This window comes from Empidonax traillii, unplaced genomic scaffold, assembly GCF_003031625.1.
Source record: "Empidonax traillii isolate 1590-97213 ecotype Southwest subspecies unplaced genomic scaffold, ASM303162v1 scaffold377:size560545, whole genome shotgun sequence".
Lineage (NCBI taxonomy): Eukaryota > Metazoa > Chordata > Aves > Passeriformes > Tyrannidae > Empidonax > Empidonax traillii.
The window spans coordinates 190,382-213,269 of record NW_020955570.1 but is presented as its reverse complement, the minus strand read 5'-3'; the positions used below and the strand labels follow the sequence as shown (position 1 = coordinate 213,269).

General features: G+C 38.7%; 1 long non-coding RNA gene across 1 annotated transcript; it reads right to left on the bottom strand.

The window, feature by feature from the left end:
- Positions 1–7,428: 7,428 nt before the first annotated feature.
- LOC114062030 lies at positions 7,429–22,869 on the bottom strand. The gene is made up of 2 exons (XR_003572291.1): positions 22,796–22,869; positions 7,429–7,603 (listed from the first exon to the last, which is right to left on the bottom strand). It is a non-coding gene; the product is annotated as an uncharacterized LOC114062030 (long non-coding RNA).
- Between the last annotated feature and the right edge of the window lie 19 nt (positions 22,870–22,888).

Here is a 22,888-nt window from a genome sequence, read left to right as displayed (position 1 = left end):
GACCCCAATAGCCTCTTCTTGACCAGCAATACCCACATGCTCCTCCTACCATGGGCAACAGCTGTTTGCACCACGACGCGCACATTGGTCTCATCCAATACCCGATTAAAATACTTGTTAGGGCACTGCTACAGAGAAAAGGATTTGGAGCACTGCTGGGTCTTTGAAGTGTCAGGGTGGAGGAGGCAGCTGTTTCAGCTGGGCACGGTCCTACTGTTGGGAGCTTGTGGAGAGATATGCAAGTGCTAGGCTCTGAGTGAAGGTAATTGGTTTTACTTGGGACACTTAATTCAATAAAGGGGTGGTGAGGGCATGAACAATTCCATTCCCTTAAGCTACTTACTGGCTGGGTTTTCCCCAGTTCAGATCCCAGACTTTACAGAGTGGTAGCAGAGATGGCAGAAGCTGCAAAGCCAGCCCAGGCTTTGGTGAGGTAGCCTGTCCTCAGGCTACCTCACTCCATATCATCCCACCGACTAATCCGCTCTTTAGGGTCACTGGGTGAATCGCCTTAAAAGGAATTGCTATGGGAGTTCAGGTGTCAGTAGAAACAGAAGGGTAAAGGGTGGTAAACAGCATGTCACCTCAGCAGTCCTGTCCTGCATGTCACCAGTAGGTCTGACAGCTGTCAATGACGCACAGTGGACCAAACTGGCACTGCTAATTCCTCCACCACACTTACAGCCCTTGCATTTTCACCTGCTCAGAAGCCAGCACGCATAAGGCAAGAGTGCCCAGCCTGGCACAGAAGTGCAATCACTTATGCACCATCACTAGAAAGGCTGCTTTGGCACAGCACTTCGGAGAACGATCCTGGTTGTGGCTGGCATCGAACTGTGCTCTCCACTCCACCTGCTTCTCATGCAGAAGAGCAGCCCTACACCATCCGTCCATTGGACTGAGCAGAGTGTTAAACCACCTCACTGACTACCAGCTATTAAACCCCTGGGTACGCACAGGCACGCAGAAAACCTTGAAGTGAGAGGTTGCAGTTTGCACCGACACTGATGCTGGCCTAGGGGCAGGCCTAGGAGCATCCTTGAAGTACAATACCAGCATGCTGACAGGCTACATGAGTTGACAGCCCCATCACACCTAGTGCAGATGTTGTAAAGAGACCTAGGGAGGAACATTTGCCAGATGAAGAACACATTCATGAATTCAAAACTGACTTGTCAGATGAATTTAGAACATCAGAGACAGGTGGGGGGGATGCCTTGCTCCCTGGCTGGGCCCATCAGAATTCTTGTCCATCAGTTCTGTATGGAGGAATGGTCCAGCAATTATGGCACATCACAGAAGTTCTAGGGGATGGTAAAAACTGTTTGTGGTTTTTTTCAAACAACCAACCTGCAAACACAAGTGTAGTTTAAAATGTACATCAGAAACTTTGTATATCAGCTTTCCTATACCATTACTAGTCATTAAGTCTCCCCAGGTCATGTTATTTTCCAATTAATGGGATTGCACAGGTGTAATTGAAGGGATAATATACCTTTCCGCTCTCATCAACTGTGATGGCACATAAGAAAAAGGGCCTTATCTTGATTTACCTTACAGCCAAAGGGAATTCATGCATCTAACATGGAGAAATAAAGGTATCTTTAGAACATGCTTTGTATGCAATCAGTAAGAATCAATAACAATAACAATACTGCCATTAGACTCTGTCATCAGAGAACAGTAGAATTTTAAATATGTAAACCACGCAAAAATTTGCAATTTCAGTTGTTTCCAATTGACAAAGGAGTCTTCCTCTTACATGACAAAACAGATAAAGGTATTTGTGGTTTAAACCACGGATGCTAACCTAGCCACAGTGTAGTCTGAAATTGTGAATCAATTTGGAGTATCATTCAGCAGCTGCTTTTTTACTGGTCTCATACTTGTATGCATTAAATGCTGTCCACAGATTTCCTGTGTAGGCCTGTCCCCAGGGACTGAAAACCTGGTATATACAACTCATAAATAAAGTTAGTGAGACATGAGCAAGAAAAAGCATAGCATACTTCTGGGAATCACTCCAGGAAAATAAATATGCAAGATGGCACATCACCCTACACAAAGCTGGCAAAGGTAAAATAACATTTGGGTTCGATCATTATGAAAAAGAAAATAATTCTGTGCTCATATGTACTCACTGATTTTCCACTGAGACAAAAGGGTAAAGGTAAGACCGGAGTTTGACTCACAAGAAAACAAATCTACTGGTAATAGCTGTGCCATGTTTAACTAAATTGGGGGATCACGTCTGATTTTGATCCCTGGCTTTCAGAAGGCCTGTGAATTCCCTAGAAATGATGACCATTTCCTATCTGTGTGGTTCATGACTCGTCCTATGGCATGTGCTTGCTTTTAGATTCTAGGCATACCTTTCCCTCAACAATTACAATGCATGACCTTATGCACTAGTATTAAAATACGGTAAAGAACAAAAGAGGAACAGTTGTCTTGATTTCCTATAATGGGTTTGGATGAACGTGCCCGCCTGTTTCCATCTCTGCTTCACTTTTTTTTTTTTTCTTGAGAGTAGAATATTACATTTACTGGCATTGACTCTTCCCTCAGAGTTTATTATTCTGCTCCACTTCTGCTCTTCTCTCGTTTTCCCAGTTTGGGGGTTTTTTTGGTTTTGTTTTGTTTTGTTTATAATTTTTTGTATAGTCTCCTGAATCCTTATTTTTCTATCAGGTTTCACACTATCTAATCCCCAGTTTAGTTTACTGTTGTTATTTATGAGATACTGAAAAGTTTAAGCCACTGTATATAAGGTATGACAATAATATGATTGCACAGAAATGCTCATTATTAAGGGATGAATTGGCAGAAGACACATCCTGCAACTATGCAGATTGCAGACAGATGTCTACCTGTGTTTTGCTTGGCTGTGATTCGGAAATGTACAGAATTCTTTGAGAGCAAATGTTCACGCGCTCTTGCCAATTTTTATTTCATTCTGGATTTCTCTGTGTTTTTGCTTTTAGGGATGATGGCTTACCATTGTCTTATAACAGTTTGCCTGGTGATATTTGTGGGTAATTTTACTTGTGTTCTTAAATATTATACATGACAGTAGAACTGTACACTCACTGTGCAGATATAGCTTTAAAAAAAGCTATTTATTGATGCCGCGCTCCATTATATGTTTTGAAATTTGGAGTTTAAGGACAGTATCTTAAAGGTAGTAACTCACACTACTTCACGTATGGTTTGTTCAGGTACTCACACAGTGTGTGCATTTGAAAATTACTTTATCCTCTGTATGACTGAACATGCTTATGCTACCTGGTAATGCTACTTTCACTGCAAAGGAACCTGTAGGAAAGCTTGTCATTCCTCTCATTGAATGGAAAGTTACTTACAGTATGGCACTAGGAGTTCAATGAGAGGTATATATGTCTATCTGCTGGATTTCCACGTTTGTTTATGGGACTGCAAGGCCTGATATAGCTATATGGCACATGTAAGCCTTGAGGCACCTTGAGATTTTAATTTGGGCAATAGCACACTCAGTGCACCTCATGTGTATAAGAATCCCAAGGGTGCAGGAGTGCAACAAAAAGAGAATGGGGGCTGTGTGCGATATGTGCACATCTAGCACTGATTCCTACTTATGGGTAAATCACTTTTTGTTTTCCTCCCAGCACATGCAGTGTATATCTGTATTTCCACTGCAGTATATGCAATAAAAATCATTAGTTTCTTCCGTGGCAGACTGAGATTTTTGAGAGGTTGCAGTTGGAACGACATTTTACGTTGTAACCCATCAAGAGTTATTAATATATGTAACATCTGTTGAATTGGGAAGACAGAGCTTCAGGATGATGCTCTGTAGATGCCTACGAAAAATAATTTTCTTGCTGAAATTGTCAGCACAGATGCTGCTCTGACAGGGTATGATCTAACGGTTTACCTGGAATTGCCATAACAATCTTAAAACAGACTTGCAGTCTGCAATATAATTAGGTTGGAAAAGTCGAGTGAGTATCTTAAAATACTTCACTTTTTGTAGTTAAGAGGGTACCTGTTACATCCCAAGTGTGGAAAGATGACTGTCTCCAATAGCAAAATACAGAAAGACGAATTTTCTAGTTCAGATGGAGCTCCATAACCACCATCAGCAGAAATCAGAGGATTCCATTAAGTGCTCTGTATCCGTTCAGAAGGGAGGGATCAGCTGTACTTTTCCATCTCTCTTGTCACTGGAGCAATGGCCTTCAGAAGGTTATTCTATCTGACAAAAAGGCATAAAATTTTTGTCAAGGATAGGGACTTCTGGGAGCTGATGGGTCCAGACAGGTTCCAATCTGAGATGGGAGAACTAGAATATTTACCTTGGCTGGACACTTAAAGAACCTTGAACAATCTAGTGAGGTGGGTGAAGCCACTGGATATAGATTGCTGAAGGTGCAGCTTCTTTCAGCCTTTCAGGACTGACCACTGCTCCAAAGCCAGAAGATAGTTTAAAGTGCAATTCATTAAATGTACTCAAGATACTTCATGGGTCTAGGAGGAAAATCTCATTTTCTTTGCCAAATAGATTTACCTCAATGAGGTCTTCTTACCATTCTGCAAGACTGAATGAAAAGTAGCACTTCCTATTCTTATCAGCCATCCAGAATGCTGGCTGAGAGAGAACCACTTTACGTTCAGATACCAAACCATTCCTTTTGGTGGTTCCAAATGCTGGAAGTCTATTAGTTCTGCAGTCAATCTACTCAGGACATCTGGAAACCAGGACTCTTTTGGCAAGTAATGATAAAAAAGGTTACTTTTCCTGAGTCTTACTTGATTTTGCCAAGTAATCTGGGGATTAGAAGGACCGACAGGAAAGAAAAAAAGGAAACAGCTGTCCCTGGAACAAGGAAATAATTGTCTTGTTGACTTGTGCTGTGAAGATGTCCATTCAGGACAACTCTATTTGGAGAAGATGCCTTCAACAGTTTTTGATTTCCCATCTGTGTTTTGAAGAGGAATATCTGCTGAAATCTTTTAACCAGATATTCTGCAGACTAAGCACAATACAAAAAATGAAGATTTTATGCAAGTGCCATAATTTAATTTCTTCCTGGCACAGAGAGTAATGCCACATTCTCACACTATTGACATGAAGCCATATAAGAAGATTGCTAACAATCATGATGACTTTTCTGCTTTGGTATTTGTCTACTGGAAACTGGTTTAAGGGTCTGACTTAACTGTAAAGAGGTCATCCAAAAACTATCAGATGACAGCTTTCTGTCATGACTTGTGAGATGTCAAGAACTAGCCTATATCCTATGAGTAACCCATTTCCCACAGGAAATTCATTTCTCCTTTCATATAACAGAATAGCAACCACCTATTCTGCACTGAAATACTTGCCTGCTTTCTAATGTTTCAGTCTAGCAATCACAATTCCCCTGAATTGACGGAATTTTTAGAGTAAAATGAGAGGTAAGGTTCTGTGGTCTGGGGAAGTCAAAGGGAATTTTACTGCCTGATTCAAAAGCAAATTTCCTTGTGACCATGTGCAAATTGATGGGTTTCTGTAGCTCACTGTCTCTGACAGGAAAAATTAAAAAAAAAATAGAGGAATGAGTTGATTTGTATTTGTGGAATATTCAGCTATTCTTTCCACTTGACTTGTAAGAAACTGAGTGATGCACTTGGGATTTGTTATTTTATCCTCACTATTTGAAAGCTCCATCTCTGGGGGTAAATGAGACCACCACAGTTGTGTCTACACTGTAAGGGAATCAAAAGTCCTTTGGACCAGAAGTAAGCATGGTATAATCCTCCTCTCCAAGCCTTATCCATTCCAGATACATTATGGCAGCAAGGACCATCCTCAGACTGCTTGTGACCATGAGGGTGCTACTGAATTAACCCACCAAACTCATTCAGGTACCCAACATGCTCTAAGGGAATGGAAATATGCCCGTATCTGAGGTCAGTCCTGCTACCCTCGCAGTACAAAATGTGGTTAAGTAAGATTTTCAAAAAGGTTTCAGGTCTGTTTTCATTGGAGCACAGATCAAGGTCTTAAGTGATTATGCAAATACAGTAATTATGTAAATCTATAAGACTTATGACAATTGGAATTAAGGCTGAGAATGTAAATGTGTACCTTGCTATCTTGCGTTTTGTGAGAGAATTTTTATTTTTCTGAACAATGTAACATATGAAAACCTCAATTCTAACACAAATCGGTACTAACAAATCAGGTTGATGGGAGGTGGGATAAAGGTTAAGCATAATTTGTTATTTACAGTTTTCAAAATCATATACAAATCCCTATGTTCTGAGTGCTAAACTCTTGTGCCCCATACATATGTTGTTTATTTTACTAGACTAAATGTGAATGAAAAGAACAGCTGTGACCTCCCCTTGTACTTCAAAAGGGCTCCGACAAAAAACAAACACCCTCTTTAAGAAAAAATTCTTAATTGAATTCATTCATTCTGCATGTGTAAGGACCCACAAAAGTATTCCACGGTTTTATTACATTCAGAATTAATAGTGAAGAGGCAACTAAGATAGATTTTCACACCTGTTCATATTTAGTTTTGGAGTTATCTCTTAACATTTCAGTTACACTGTTTTCTAATCTAGAACTAGACTCACTGTAAACTGATATGACGTTCGTGTAAGACTCTAGCTGGGCTGAACCTGTGAGCTCAAGTAATGCCACCTTCTCTTTGTGCAACCTTCAGTTGTCTAAAATATGCTATTAAAAGGATTTTTGTCTTTCCATATATAATTTTAGCAACTCTTTGTTGGATTGGGTGTAATTTTTAAGTGTAATCACTAAGCTGATAGAAGCATTTAATAAATTCATTTTTAATACATTCACTAAAATTACTGTATCTGCACTTCAGGCTTATATTGCTTTTATTACACCAAATTATTTCTTTCAAATAGCTAATGCTACATGAAAACTAGTGTGTTAAACTAATGCAAAACCCTACACAGTGTTGCAGAGACTTAGCTTACGTTGAAAAATTAGACAATTAATCAGTGTAAGTTTTGAATGTGACCAAAACAAAATGATACACATATTTCACTGTAAAGCACTCACAACAATTATCAACCAACTTCCCTTCTCTATGCCTCTTGGACTGCGCTCACTCCATTTTTTTTCCACCAGAAAATATACATCTTCAAATACAAGCATAAATAATGAGAATACAACAACAAAACAAGAAAAAGGCCTCTGAACTCAGCTGGAGAATGAGGCTGTTGCCTCCCCAGCAACAAGATGGTAATGATCAGCTTGCCTTTCTGTGAGGCAGCTGCTCACAGCTTCTGCTAAGCTTTGCACTCAGTATGGGACATGGAAGAGAGGAGATAGCGGTGCTGGGATAGGAGTCTGGAAACAGGGAATATTGTAGTTCATATTATGGTGGGGAGAGAGCTGAGGAAAGAAAATGCAATCAAGCCAATTGATTTGTGACTCACTGACACTGTGTGCTTTATTTGCCTTGTTATTTGCCTGTGTGCATTTGATGATCTCTGTTTTTTGGTCTTCTTCCACTTACTCCCACTGCTATGTAAGCTTTCCCATGCATTCAACGAACCAGATGTTTCTCCTCCACCGTCTTCCAATTTGACTGAGCAGCTCCTGTGATTAACAGGCAAGAGATACATGAACAGTGTACGTTTTCAGTAACAAATTCTGCAGCTCACTGAAAACTAAAATTTCATTAAAATATTTTTAAACATTTAGTTAGTAGCTGAGTGATTTGGTGTCTATTATTTTTTAAAATTTTCGTACGTAATCATATTTAGAGAAATTGAATTTCTATGACAAATTATCAAGGTCCATTACAGAATCTCTGCCTTTTAATACTAAGTAACAGAAAGACTGCTCATGTTTGCTGTATCACTGACTAGAGAGATACAGGAACAGGCAAAGGAAGCAAGCAGAACATAGCTGTAGCTGGCTGTGCTCATGTAATCCAAATATTTAATAGCCAAATGTTCCTAACAATAAACAATAGCAATCTAGTCTGTATCAAAGGATATATTTGAAGTCCCTGGGCAACTTTTGGCTTAAGCTTATGAGGTATGTGTTATTTGAAAGGAAATACACAAAAAAAGGTAAATATGTTCTGACCTATTTTACCAACAAAGAGGAGGGGAGGGTACAGGAATGACCTACACAGTTCTGTACTTAGTTCTTGAAGGAAGCACATGCTGTGAACTGCACAGTCTGTGAAAAGAGCCCAGGCCTGCCCAGATACTCAGATCAGCTCATCCTGCCCAAATGGTGGCACATCATGTCAGTGGACACATCGGCTTGATGCACAAAGCAGTGATAAGAATGTATTTATCCAGCTGAGAGAAAAAGTGCAGTAAATCTCTCTCTGTCATTTTCTTCCATGTTCTTCAAACACAGTTACATAAACTCAAGCCATATTTCCCTCTTACTATGTGGCAAATATAATCCTCTCTCTAATAAAATAATAATAAAAAAAAATCTGCATCTGAAAAAAACATGTTAAATAATTTGGAGGCATGATTAATAGTTCTGCTGACTAGTAAAAATCTGGTTAGAGTACAACGGATTTTTAGGAGTAGGGTGAAGTTTGTTTGATTCTCTGTAACTGTGTGTCCTCGGCTGAACTTACCAGCCCTTTGCTGTGTGAGGATTATAGCTCACGCTGCAGTTGGATCAGCCTCCGTTTCTATTTTTAGTGCAGATCTTGCTCCTTATTTAGTCCTGATTGCATAGCCAGAACTGCATTCTCAGCAGCTCAGTGAAAAGCCTGCCTGTTCCATTTTATAACTTTTCCAGACAAAAAGATGGGATGCCGGTAGCTTTCCAAACAGTCTTATTTTAGGAGCTTGCAACAGGATCCAGTCCAAAAACCCAAGGGCCACACGAATCCCTGCTGAAACACTATAGACTTTTCTGTAGTTTTACACAGTAAGAATTTGGCTGCTTCTAAGGTAACTGAGATATTAAAAAAAAAAAAAAAAAATTAAACAAACAAACAAACCACTCAACAACCAAAACCAAACAAACCCCCAAATCCCCAAAAAACCTTCTTCACCCTAAATACTAAAATAATTTTTATTGAAACAGTAATATACATCTGGATCAAATTCTCCAGAAAACATTTTATTCTCCTCAGATTCATAATTTATAAATCCAATTCATGGAGGCAACTACTAGCCAAAAAAGAAATAAACAAGGAAAAATGGAAAATGTTGGTTTAAAAGAATCTCTTAGCAGGGATGACCACACAGAAGTAATTTTCTGCCACTCAATTAAAACCATAAGAACATTCTTGGTTTTGAACAAAGTTTTCCCAGTACAGCAAGGAGTTTCTGCAATTCTGTCACAATCAGCTACAATGCTTCACCTTCACTTCTAGGATTTGTTTCTGGAATATCTCCTCAATCATAGATACTTAGTAAGTTGTATTTCCATGTGTTGCAAGTAAGTGCATGACTAAAAACCAAGATTAAGATGATTGAGGCCATTGTGAGGCTGTAACCACACAAAATACAAAAAAATCTACACTGATAATACATATAAAATACATTTTTATCTACATGTACTGAGATACAATGTCAGTAATGGATCTTCTTTTCATGTGTGAGGATACTTTGCATCTTATCATACACTGAAATTACACATACCTACAAACAGGTCTTCCCAACTCAGGATACTTCCATCCTTGCATGCACAAACCTCTTCTTAGATGTAATCCTAAATCCTGGCTGTCCCAACCTGCCACAAATTGCTAAAGAATTGTTATGCTGGTCAGGTAGTGGTCACTGAATTCACCCGTCTTTATTGTACATGTAAGGATATCCAGCACTCCTCCTGTACTGGGGAGATTGATTGCAGACGGAAATTACCCTCAACTGCCCCTGTATTCAGGCTGTTGACTAGTCCTTTCATGCCACGCTGGGAACACAAAGGCAGATTTAAAAGAAAATTAACTGGAGGGGTAAAGAATGAAAATCAGCGAAGGGAAGGATGGACTAATATATTCTCATTGTAAATTCAGTAATTCAATTAGCCCCCAGTCAAACACTGGACAAATAACAAAGCCAATGCAAAACAGAAGGGCCATAAAAATTATGTATTCAGCAGGTCTGCATTTGCATATTCTGCGTTCTCCAACTATCCTACAGATTCTGTGAAAAGGGAGAATATTCCAAATACATGAAGTCAAGTTCTGTATCTTGATTTAAATAACAGGCTTGAGAGAGAGAAGTTGAATGGCACAAAAAGTACTAAAGATCACTATCTGGAAGGCAGAAGGTTAGAAACTGAAAGAACTGGAAGTCATTAACTGAAAACAAAAGACTCAAGTATTTGAAAGCCTGTTCATCCTAGCAGTTCTCAAGAACATTGCACTCTTGTACCCAAAGTGGAGACTACTGAAATTTGGGTATTTGAAATGTGGACTGTCTTGGCTGTGCTTCTCAGTGCGACACATAAAATTGAAAATCAAACACATTTAGGAAAATATAATACAAAACTACTGGCACTAAGGTGTCAATGTGTAAATCAGGGCAATGAAATTGTGGGGTGTGCCTACAAATGAGGAACAAAAATTTACACATGACCATTCTGACTGGAATGTATTTAAGAACAGAGTTTTATTCTCAAAAAGCCACTCAGATTTTTTTTTTTTTAAGATTACAATGAAAGAGACTGAACTGCACATGAAATCATTCAGAAAATGCCTAAAACTGTAACAAAGCCAGAGACTAAGATAACTTCCTTCAAGCCCTTTTCAAGAAGGGGCTTTTGAGCTGGTGCATGAAAGAAGAGCCCAAGAATCTGATACTGAACTACAAGGTCCAAAACATAGCGTGGAAGTCTGTATACCTTTACGAGAATATACCAAATTCCAGGAGGCTTGGAAAGTCTTCCACAGGGAGATTCTAGTTTGAAATCATGACAAGATTTTCTCTGGCAAGCCTCTGGCATGGATTTTCTTATGAAACATCATAGCATAGTGCAAAAAGTATCATATTACCCACAACTATTCTGGACATAATTTTTAATAAAAAAAGTGACTGCTGAACCCGTTTGGAAGAAAAGCTGTTCAAAGTGTATATAGCTTTGTTTGTAATTCAACACTGTAAAGAGTATCCGAACAAATTATGAGTATTTCATGTCCGATGTAATAAGTGTTTCTGTATTTTCAGTTAAGAGTGACTAGTTCTGTGTTTTAAATTAGGAAATCTGCATAACATTAAAATAAATTACTCAAGTGCCATTTTGAATCAAAATGAAGTAGGTCACTTTGAAGCCAGCTTTGACGGGCAGTTGTGCTGTTGGTGTTGGGTTTTTTTTCAAATAGGAGCATGAGTCTGTTCCCTCAGCACCACTTAATCACTGGTAACTTTCATGAAGAGCAAACAAAAGGCCTCTTTTATTTATCCATTATGTTCCTAAGAGGTGAGAACAGCTTGATGCAAATGAAAATCATTAAAGCATTCTGCACTACCATTAACTGTCTGAATATCCGTCTATGCAAATGCAGCACATTATCCAGTGAAACTGCAGCCTCATGACCTTCCGCATTGAAAATCTATGCCTTATGACTCTCTTAACAGTTAAAATGCTCTCTATGACGTGCCTTTCTATAAGTGCCTGGTTTGGATAGGCATGATAATGGAGTGTAAGCCATTTCACAGGAACATACTCAGTTTCAGATACCCTTTCACCTCTTCACCCTGACTGGGTAAGGGTAACATCAGATATATCTGTTTTGCAACAATGCTACAGGATGAATAATAAGCTAAAATGTGATTGCCCAGATACAATCCTGCATGCAGTTACACCCATAACTTCAAATGAGTAGTTCCATTTAAGACACGATGAACATATAATAATGCAAAACTGTAAGTGGTTTGTAGGATTAGAGGCCTAATTAGATACAAAACCTACTGACCTAATTCTTTAGAACTTTGTCCTCCATGAAACCATTTATGCCCCACGAGAACAGTGAACAGAACATGGCTATTCTCGCTAGGTATCACGCCGACTGACTAAAAAAGATGGTTGAATGTATGAACTAGAGAGTTTAGTCCCCAACAGCACTATCTGGCAACAGAAATGCACCACAGCTCCTGCCTTCTTAAGAGTTTGAACCAGAGACATATTTACGACAGCCTAGAAAGCAGGTTATGGAAGGACATTTACTGCTGTTCAGTCTGTCTCTCTCCTTGGCAAAATTTAGGTCAGGTACAAATTTGCGTCTCCTGCCTAAGAGCTTTTCTAGAACTAAATCTTGGCAGGGGTTAAGGACATCTCCCCCTCCTTTGGGACACATACTTTTGTTGCCTACTTTCATGTCACTGCAGAGTAGTTAGGACACTGCATTATTCAACAGTAGCTGAAGAGGCAACAGTAAATTGGATTCTAGGTTTCCCATTGCTTGAAGGACACCAAACCAGCCTCCCCTGCCACACAGACCTGGCACACTCCTAGGAGAGTGCCCCCACCAGCAGGTGGTTGCATGTGAAGCATCTCCTACCTCCAGTTCAGAATTCTGCCAGTCAGTGCTGAGGATTGGAAAACTTAAAGGCCAAAAAGAGTAAGGAACCTTTAACCTTCTAGGCCTTATACAGCTTGCATACATGGTACAGAGAGCAGGACTAAGGACTCTTAAGCAGGGGCCGTTATTATTCATTTATTAGAAAGTTATGCAAAGTAATTAATGTGTTTCAAGGCCAGGCTGGATGTGGCTGTGAGCAAGCTGATCTAGGGGAAGGTGTCCCAGTCCATGGCAGGGGGGTTCGAACTAGATGATGTTATAGCTCCCTTCCAAACCATTCTGTGGTTCTATTTAAAGCACTGAGAAAAGAAAGAAATCAGCGGAACTGAATATCGCTAAGGTCTTGTTCTGAATTTGGCAAATCGGCACATTTTAAAAACCTCATCTGAGACACTGATGCTCTGCCTATACCACTTAGTAAAATGGTGCCAAGGAACAAACCTGAACACTAAGCTGCTCATCATCCTGGCCATTAAGCTGCCAGTGTGCTGTGGGGCAGTTTAGGAATGTAACAAGTGCCATGTGAAGCAGCACTCCCATGCTGTTCAGAGACAGCATTTGGAGGCAGGGGGATGTAGTGGTCTCTGCAGCCCTTTTTTTATTTCACAGTATAAATCTAATATATGCTAAGGAAGATTACAAAGGAACCAAGGAGGAAATTATGAATTCTACTGTCGTTCTCACCAAATAATTTGGAATTTTTAAACCTTTGAAGTAGCAGTGTTATCATTTTATAAATTATTAAATTAAAATAAGCTTAAAAAGTTTTGGGTTTCTTAGGGACATAGAAATAAATTATGCTAACAACAATACAATATTTACTGAAAAGTTGTGTCTCTAACATGCTCATTCATCTCCTTTTCTGGCAGAACATAAGAAATAAAGCATATGTTTCCAGGTAATGCATTTTATCCCTTTGGCAACTACTTCTGTATTTTCTCTTTATGTCAGTGGAATTTACTTTTAAACAGAACTATTTAATTTAAAAAATGCTAATACTTTCAAAGTGTGATAAAAGATACGAGCTACTCAGAATAAGTTTGAAAAACATGGATGCTGTTGATTTCTTTTGTTTAAAAAAAAGTAATTTCTGAACTACTCCAGGCAAAAAGCAATTTTGTGCCAGTCAGAAAAAGAAGAAATTAGGGAACTAGTAATCTCGTGCTGGAACAAGAGAGAGAAACTCAGATTACTGGTATTGAAAGCTTGATCACAAAACAGGTTGCAGCTAAAATGTGGTCTTAAAACATAATTTTTTTTCCCCAATAGCAGCTAAGAAAAGGGGGCGATTCTTCATAAGAAATCCAATTTCCGCTTCAAATAAATACATATTAGAAAACCTGACAATGCTTTTAAAAGCTTATTCATTACAGCACAAAAACACAGTCTCATTTTAATGTGTACCATGTATACCAATGTATAGCCACCATAACTTCTATCTTTAGACAATGATCAAGGAAAAAATCAGGGGATGCAGAAAAGTTATTATTTAATGAAAGACATACCCACTTTTCCCAAAGCACAAGACACCTTGGCACTGACAGTTCTTGTTTCAAATGCCCAGTCCCAACACCTCATTTCAGAATGCTACAGTATTGCAGACAAGCCCACAGCTACATTTGATTTACTGCCTGATTATCTTCTATTTCCTTTTAAAGATAAAGAATGTGTTTAAAGCTGACTGTGAGAATGTGATCCCTTCTTGGAAGGTTCTCTTCCTTCTCTGAACAATGTGATATTCTTTCAAAGTTATTTTTACAGCATAATCATTTCCTATTTTTCTCTTTGCATTAGTACTTTCATTTGCAATTTTTTTTTTTTTAAGAATCATCCAAATGCAAACACATCACTTTAATTATTGAAGTTTAAAAATTAAATAGGTCAAAAGCCTGAGTCTTGTCCTCAGAGAAACAGAACAAAATACTGTCTCCACAAAATAGCTTAAACAGTAGGACAGGAAACGGAAGGTGGAGGTGCCGTGGGTGAGGAGGCTGGAATATGGCATAGTACTTAATCACAAATTTTGGTGACAGTGTTGTCTCATTTTACTAGCCAAGTCACCAAGTCCCTGCTTTCGAACGAAAACAAGTGGCACTGATTTTCTAAGTAAAGCAGCTGTAAGATTACTGAAGACACAGCAGGAAACATGCACCATACTATAACAGAATCCAGTCTCAGTTGCTCAACTGCACAGCTTCCAGAGAGGTCATATCCAATTTCTGTACTTGCCCAGGCATCCATAAGCAGCACACAGGATTTTCCTCTCAAAAATCTGGAAACAGAATCACGGTACTTACCTTTCAATCTTCCCTAACTTCAATTAACACATCACATTAGATTAGCAGATCTACTCTATGAATTTGTTTTCTTCCCAAGTTTGCATCTCCAGTGGTAGCTATCTCATGCTTTGAGACATAAAATGACCAATATATTGGTATGAAAATTAATTTTGTTTGCAAGACTCCAAAAGTGGTGAGGTAGATCTATGTGCTGATGGGGCCTGCATTTTCAGTGTCATACTTCAGCAGATACTACCAGAATTGATAATAATAGTAATAATATAGTGTCAAAATAATAATAACAACAACAACAACAACAACATAATATCATCCCTTCAATGTGAGTGCTGGGAAAAAAAGAACATTATCAAAAAGTGCTCAATCAGTGAATGTTTTTGAAACTAGGTTTCAGTACCCACAAAATTAGTTGTTTAAGCATCTAGATAAGAGCACTACCTCTGAAATGACATTGAACTTAATTTCAGTCCAAGCAAGCATGAAAATATGAGCCTTAAAGGACAACAGAATACTAGACAACATTTAGCTTACAATAAAACAAACAACACCACTTTCCCCAAAAGCCAAAACAAAATACACAATCCAAATGAAGCTTTTAGATATTACATAACTCAGTTTTTGGAAAGCATATGGTTCTCCCATGAAACCACAAAAATCACTCCAAATGTGCTGGATAGATTACAAGGCAGAACAGGAGGTCCAACGACACAAGGACGGGGTAAAAATTCTGAAGCCTAAGAAAAACAGTGAATAATGCAGGGCTCAGGATGAAACTGTGAAAACTGACAGCAAATAAAAGAATCCCAGGATAGAGGACAAGTAGCAGTCTATCTATTTATGTGGTGCCACAGGAACTGTTGTGAGGCCTTGTTTTATTTGACAGCTTCATTAATTCCTGAGAGGCTACAATGTGGACAACTTTGAGGGCACTGAGATACCTCAAAGTAAATTAATGAGACTAAAATGCAGTCAGAAAACAGTAAAATCAAATTGACTACAAGAGAAAGCAAGCTACTGCAATACAAAAGACCGAGAAATATTCTGGAATAGATTCTGGAATATATTCAGTAGGACAGAAATACCCCCAAGGCATCATATTTGTAAAGGATCTAAGGATAACAAGCAAGCAGAAACTACAAATAGATTTCTAACAGAGTACCAACAAAGAGACTAATTTAGATTTGACTTGCATATGTAAGCACTGTAACCTGGAGCAGGAAGGTAACAGTTTCTCTTCCTTCAAGCTTCTTGGTGGACCAAACATTAATACTCTCAAGTATTTAATTCTGCCCTACAAATGAAGGTCATATGGATGCCTGGACATAAAACATCCACAATTCTTCATGCACACTCTTTACAACCATATCTGGAATTCACCAATGAGTTCTAGGCATATTCCAAGAAAGAACTATGTAAATTGGATAACAGAAATTATTTATGAGATAGAAAGAATAAAAAAGAAATGCTACAAACCTACACAGGAGTTAACTTACTTGCTTAAGCTAAGCAAATAAGAAGTTCAAAATGGTGGGGTTTTTTTTTTTTTTTTAGTCATATTGATCTGGAAAATTATTTCACGGGAACAAACACCAAGAAGGAAAAATAATTATCTGAGGTGATAAAAGGTTATATACACACACACACACACACACATATAATTTAGACAATAGAGAAAATCTATAGTGAGTTCTAAACTAGAGATAGTTGTCCTAATAGAAAAAAATACAGTAGGTATCTGAAACTGCAGTATAATGTATACATACGTATACGATAGGGACAAGTACCAACAGAGATGGACAAAATATTTAATGGAGCTCTGCCATTTCTAAGCTAATCTAAAACATTTTAAGTTTACTCTTATAGCAACACTCCTCTTTACTTTTGGATAACAGATGGCTGTTTGTGATCTACATATTGCACTGAGGCTTCTTTCACTTTGTCTGATGCATGAATGAGGAATGCCTCCCATAAGTTGGACTACATGGCAGAAAAAAATATAGCATCTAAAATTAAATGGCTTTCACTACTTACCATCCAGCCCCATTTCCGTGATTCATTCACAGAAACACATTTCCCATTTTAAACCAACAAAAATTCAAATAATAAGCACATACTCATGTATATTTTGCTACACAAGTTATAGAAGACTGATGGGGCTTTTGGCAGTTATAGTACTTAAAAATTTTCCATTATGACATCTTTCTAATTACTTATTATTTGAATCATTTGGACTAACTCTCTTCACACCAGACGTATTTCCCAATGGAGAGTTTCAAGTAAATGCTTCAGCTATTTATCAGAACTAGAATTAGAAAAATTATGTTTTACTTGCCTGTTGAAAAACAATTCTTAAAACGATGTACCTGAGCTGCACTGTATGGAATAGACATTTCAGAGTTTGGTAGGGACTGGCAGCTCTCTTGTTAAAATAAACCAATTACTTTAATTTTTTTTAAAAAAAGCTATTCAAATGCTCAGTGTCTTTATCTTGTATACTCCACTACTTGACAGTAGCACTGTTGAACATACCTATCCCACAAACAGTATTAATGTTGAAATGTTGTATGTCATTACACACAGTTTTTTCTGTTAAATCCATACCCAACTTTTACAGTCACTAATCTAAAGCACTAGACAGCAGGTTTTTTAATTATGATGATTCAGCAATGGCACTCAAAAAAACTACTTTAGCACTACTCCTTATTTATCTAAGACTTAATCAATTCATCTTAATCAAATTTCATCTACGAAATTCTCATTGTCATACATACAATCACAAAACATCACTTATTACTATACTGCTAACTGCTCCCCAACAATGTGTGTGTTCTCACACTAAACTGAATTCCTTATACAAGTATTTTACTCCTGACAATAGGTCATTTTCCAATCATAGAAGGTAACCTCAATCCCTTCCTGACATGTAGAATTCTGTCAGCACAGAGCAGATCTGGAATCTCATCTTTACAATTAAGTGCTTACTGTCCCTTTTCTTACATGTTACATATGTTGTTTCTCAATTAAATACACTTTCTCAAAATTTTTTAAAAAAATGGTATAGTTTTTCAATGTTATACATTTAATTATTTATTAATTTTTACATTTCAAATTATACAGTTTTCTTGAATACTTATGTGTTTTCCTGTATACGCATTCAGTGGCAGCTTTTCTGATCCAAGGCAACAGTAAGACCTGAAAACGTTGGGAAAAAAAAAATCATTACTTAAAAATACAAAAACCAATAAAAAAAAAAATTGAGTAACTTTCAATCAAAGCTTCTGTTTGAAATATAAGTTGCTAAACGCAAATAGAACCCAGGGAACAAAAATGGTCAAAGGTGATTTACATTTTCATATAAACATTATGTATGTGAATTTGTATACATAACTCATTTACAGATATGAACATACACGAGGCCACAATGCATGTTGTAAAAGGGTTGTATTTTGCACTACAGTCAAGATTTTCTGAAACAGAAACCTGTGCAATATCTATGGTATACAATGTGGTTTGTACCATGATGATGACAACTTATTTATCCTAATGGCTAAACTATCTGCATCGACTAGAGGAACCCACTATTGAAATGTTCAGGGATCTACATGCAATCCTTCTAGAATTTTGATAATCAGGTGCAGTCAGATGCGATTACCAGCAAACATGAGAAAACTCCTTTCATAATCTCATCAATCTCCATATTAAAACTTGCTGAATGCTCTGCCCTGCTATTTTCACTGAGAGAATAAATTAATTCCTCTATTGGCTAGAAACCTTCTTTAATGGCAAGTTAATGCCCACTTTATATCTCATCATTCTACACTGACACTGTTCTTAGGCTTAGATATTCTTTATTCTTCCTTAACTCCAAAGTTATGGATCTTGTATAAAATGCTGTTCTCCTTCAAGCTTAAGGTTACTAGTAACTTTTATTTATATGATGAGTAGGACTGCACTTAAGACATTAAATAAGGACACTCTACCTATAGTCAACTTCCAGTTTTATAGTCCTTCTTTCAAAACAATCCACCATAATTTCCCATCAGCAATTTTCTTATGTTATGCATCCTCATTTCTCATACGCTATTATACTGAATCATTTTATAAAGTAAAGATTAAATTTGATTGTGGTGGTGCTAGAATGATGGTTGGACTAGCTGACCTTGAAGGTCTCTTCCAACCTTGACAATTCAGTGATTCTGTGAAATTGACTTAATTTCCTTTGTCAATAAATTATTTTATTAAAAAAATTACATAGTTTTCCGAACAAATCTAACGTTACTACACCAAGGATATGTTTCTTTTTTTACTTCTATGCCTTTGCCCACCCTACGTTACAATTTGCTTCATACGTCCCATACAATGCATGCAACACTTCCACGGGCTCTCCTTCAAAGACATTTGTTACTTTCCAATCGCATGGCACCATTCTTGCCCTGATAGGTTTATTAAGAGTCTCAGCTAAAAGACTGCCTTGATACTTCTCATATTTTCATAACTGAGAACTAGGTTGGTTTTGCCATCAAGTTTCTAGTGACAAGACACTGTTGGTGTAATGCTGTTGGTTAAATGTGTGACTGCCCTGAAAATACCCCAGAAATACCAAACATCCTTGAAATCAATAAGAATTGAAACACGGATACTTTAGTTAGCTTTGAAGGTAAGATGTACTTTTAGAAATTTTACCTTTGTGTCATAGTCTAAACTTTTATCATCAAATTCTGTCGCACTCTGCTACTATAATTAGATATTTGAAAAATGTGGCTCTTCCCTTGGCCCCTATCACCTTTAGTCACTAGATGATCCTGTGTCTGCTCATATTTGCATTTATAATTTTTCTGTGAACTGTGATATAATTTTGTGATCATTTTTTTTAAAGTAGCTACACAGTAAACATTAAGGAAAAACAGAAATGGTCATGCTTTTGTTAGAAAAAAAATAAAAAGGCAAACCTATATTGATTTTACTCTATAGAGAAATTCTAATTTAAAAGACAGTCATCAGTTATGGTTATAACTAATACTATTAATATGCAAATTTTGATTGTACAGCTGTTTAGCTGTGCATGATTAAAACCAGTTATATATTCAAGCTTGATTCTTTTCATGCAAATACATGGCTGGCTAATGGGGAGAAAAGCTGCTGCTTAGCAACTGCATGAACAGAGAAAGGGGTGACTTGCTTTATAACAGAAAACTGGATGAAACCTCAGAGAGAGAACATACAGTGTTTGGAGGTACCAGGGAAAATGGGTGGTAGTGCTCTCTAAATAGCATGTTTCCTTTTGCAATTACTGATATTGTAGGACGGCAGAATTTTCAGGTAATGGGAGTGTGAACTACAAGAAAATTTATGTATCATACATGCATATGCACATTTGTATGAACAACACATAAAACAACTGCTAAGGACGAACACTGACACACAGTTTGATATGCAGGAAATCCAGAAACAAGCTTTGTGTGTCTCATCTACTGTAAGGGTTAAACTGATTTGCAGACTTCAGCAACTTCAGCTACCACAAGCCAAGACTTCTGGAAGAAGTGTTCTCCTTTTATTCCTGCTGATCCAACTCAGCCCCTGCACTGCCTCCTTCTCTGGGCAAGCACAGGTTTTCACACCCCTACATAACGAGGCAGATTGAGGAGGACCTGATCTAAGTCAAAACTAACTCACAGCTTTTAGTGGGATCACTTTTACCTGGCTCAGTTTCCAAATCGAGTTTCTTGTGCAGATATTCAAATGCTTGCACTGACATGAGGAAGAAGCAGGGGACCTCCTGTGACAGTGCTGACTCAAACCTTCTCTGAAAATACAGTCTTATGGTGGTGAGACCCTGCAGACTAATTTATTGACTTGACTGCAAGATGACTATGAAAGCAGAAGTGAGCTGTAAGAAATGAAAGGAAACCGAAAAGGCACACAGCTCAGAAAGCATGTGAGTTCCACAAAAATGTCTGCATGGCTATAAGACTACCACTTGGATTAAGCTATTTACATCAAAAAGGAAAGTCACTTTTTCTTTTTTTTTTCTGAGAGTAACATTCAATACTTTCAGAAATCAATATCTCATATGAATAAGAAACTGGCTCTAGGTTAGGTAGCAACTGTTCTTATCTCAGTTCTGCTGCCTTCTGTTTGCACAAGCTCTTCCTAATTCAAAGCATGGTTCTTTCTGATTTAATAAACAATATAAAAATTTTTGTAATTAAATAGAAGACTCTGAATGATGTGCTTTAGTGAATCTTGCTTTATGCTCCTAAAAAGTTAGTTATTTAATCTTTCTACATCATTCTGCTGTGGGCAATTGCTTTCTCTTCAGCAGGACTACCAGGTATGAACTTGTGCCTACACCTAAGACACCCGTCATTTAGGAGAAGCCAGAATCCAACAGTAGCTTAAACGTCTTTGAACATCAACCCAGCTGAGGGGCTAATACACATCCTGTTCTCCTGCCTATGTGTATGACAACAGACAGTAGTGTACTGGTATCCCCTAACACATAAGTGGACTGCTGATGTATCTTCAGCTACGCAGGAAGGGGCACCAGAGCAGAAGTGCCACTGCTCAAAGACATTAAGCCCTCAGTGAAACACACAGTGGTGGGAAGACACAATGCTCAGGAAGTCAAGATGATCATATGAATAGAAAGAAAACAGAGTATAGAATGCAGCAACACAAGAACTGCTACTGTCCCTACCAAGTCCTACGGAAAATTAGGGAAATGTACTAGTGAAGCAGCAGTAGAAAATGTATTCAAATAACAATAGTTGGAGATGCTGTTTGTTAACAAGCTTCACCAGTAAGCTTCTAGTGATTTATTAGCTTTTGTGAAATCTAAGTATTCATAAGGGTATTCTTGCAGTTCCAAAGGTTTTCTAAATATTAGCTTTGCAAATGTAAACAACTGTCAAAAATTAAAGTTGCAACTCAGCTATTCTTTAGATGCAATGAAAATAGCTTGGATTTCAACCCTATTTCAACCAGTGACTTCTGTGACGCAAGACTTCTTGATGGGTAGGTAGTTGGGATTTTTTTTCTATTAGCATAAAATGAGTTTAAGGATGGAAACAGATGTGAGCTAGAGAAAATAAACAGCTTACAAAGAAAGAGTAGGAAACCAGTTACCCTTGAGTAGACAGGCAAGCTTCCTGTTCATTACAATGAAAAAATGAAGGGTAGCAACCGGCTGACCTGCCTTTTGTTCAAATCTAAACCCAAAACATATGTAACCAAAATGTGAAACATGTGTTCTACATACTGGACTTGTGTCAGGTTTTATATATCTGTACATTTGCCTCGTATCATCCACTCCTGCACGCACATGCAACAGCACCATTCTGAGGGCGCGTGAGAGTATTTGGCCTTTCAGCAAGCTCATCTTCCACCCTGCCAACTCTTTAGATATTTGCTGTGGATTGATTTTTTTCTCCCCCCTCCCTGAAACCTCAGCTCTGAAACAAAGACACTGCAACAGGAATCTTAAACCTAAACTCAAGGGTTTTGAGTCCCTCAACCTAAACTCAAGGTTTTTGCTATCATTCTAAACAAAAACACGCACGAGAGAGCAGCAAAACGCAAAACAACCTCTCGTAAGAACTACGGAGGCGGCTGAGGGCTCTGCGGCTGCCGCGGGGCCGACCCGCCCGCAGGAACGGGAGGGCCGCGGCTCCGCCCCCCCCGCTCCGCCGCAGCGCGCCCGGCCCGGCCCAGCCCGGCCCCGCCCCCTCCCGCGCGCTCGGCCCCACCACCAATCGCCACCGCCCCTCCATGGCTCCGGCCCCGCCCCCGCGCGCGGGGACCGCCACAGCCCGAGGGGATGGGGGCGGCCGCGGTCGTGGGGCTGTTCCGTTCCACCCCCACCACCCCCGGCCACTCCGCGGTCCCGGAAGGTGACCGCGTTTCTCTCCTCACCCCCATCTGTTAGGTTGATTTGTGTGTGTGTGTGTGTGTGTGTGTGGTTGGCTCTTGCGGCGTGCGGAGACTCACCTCCCCGCCATCCAAAATGGCGGCCGACCCAGCTTAACCCCGTCGTGTCCCGGCAGCGCTGGCTCCCCCCCCCCCCCCCCCCCCCCCCCCCCC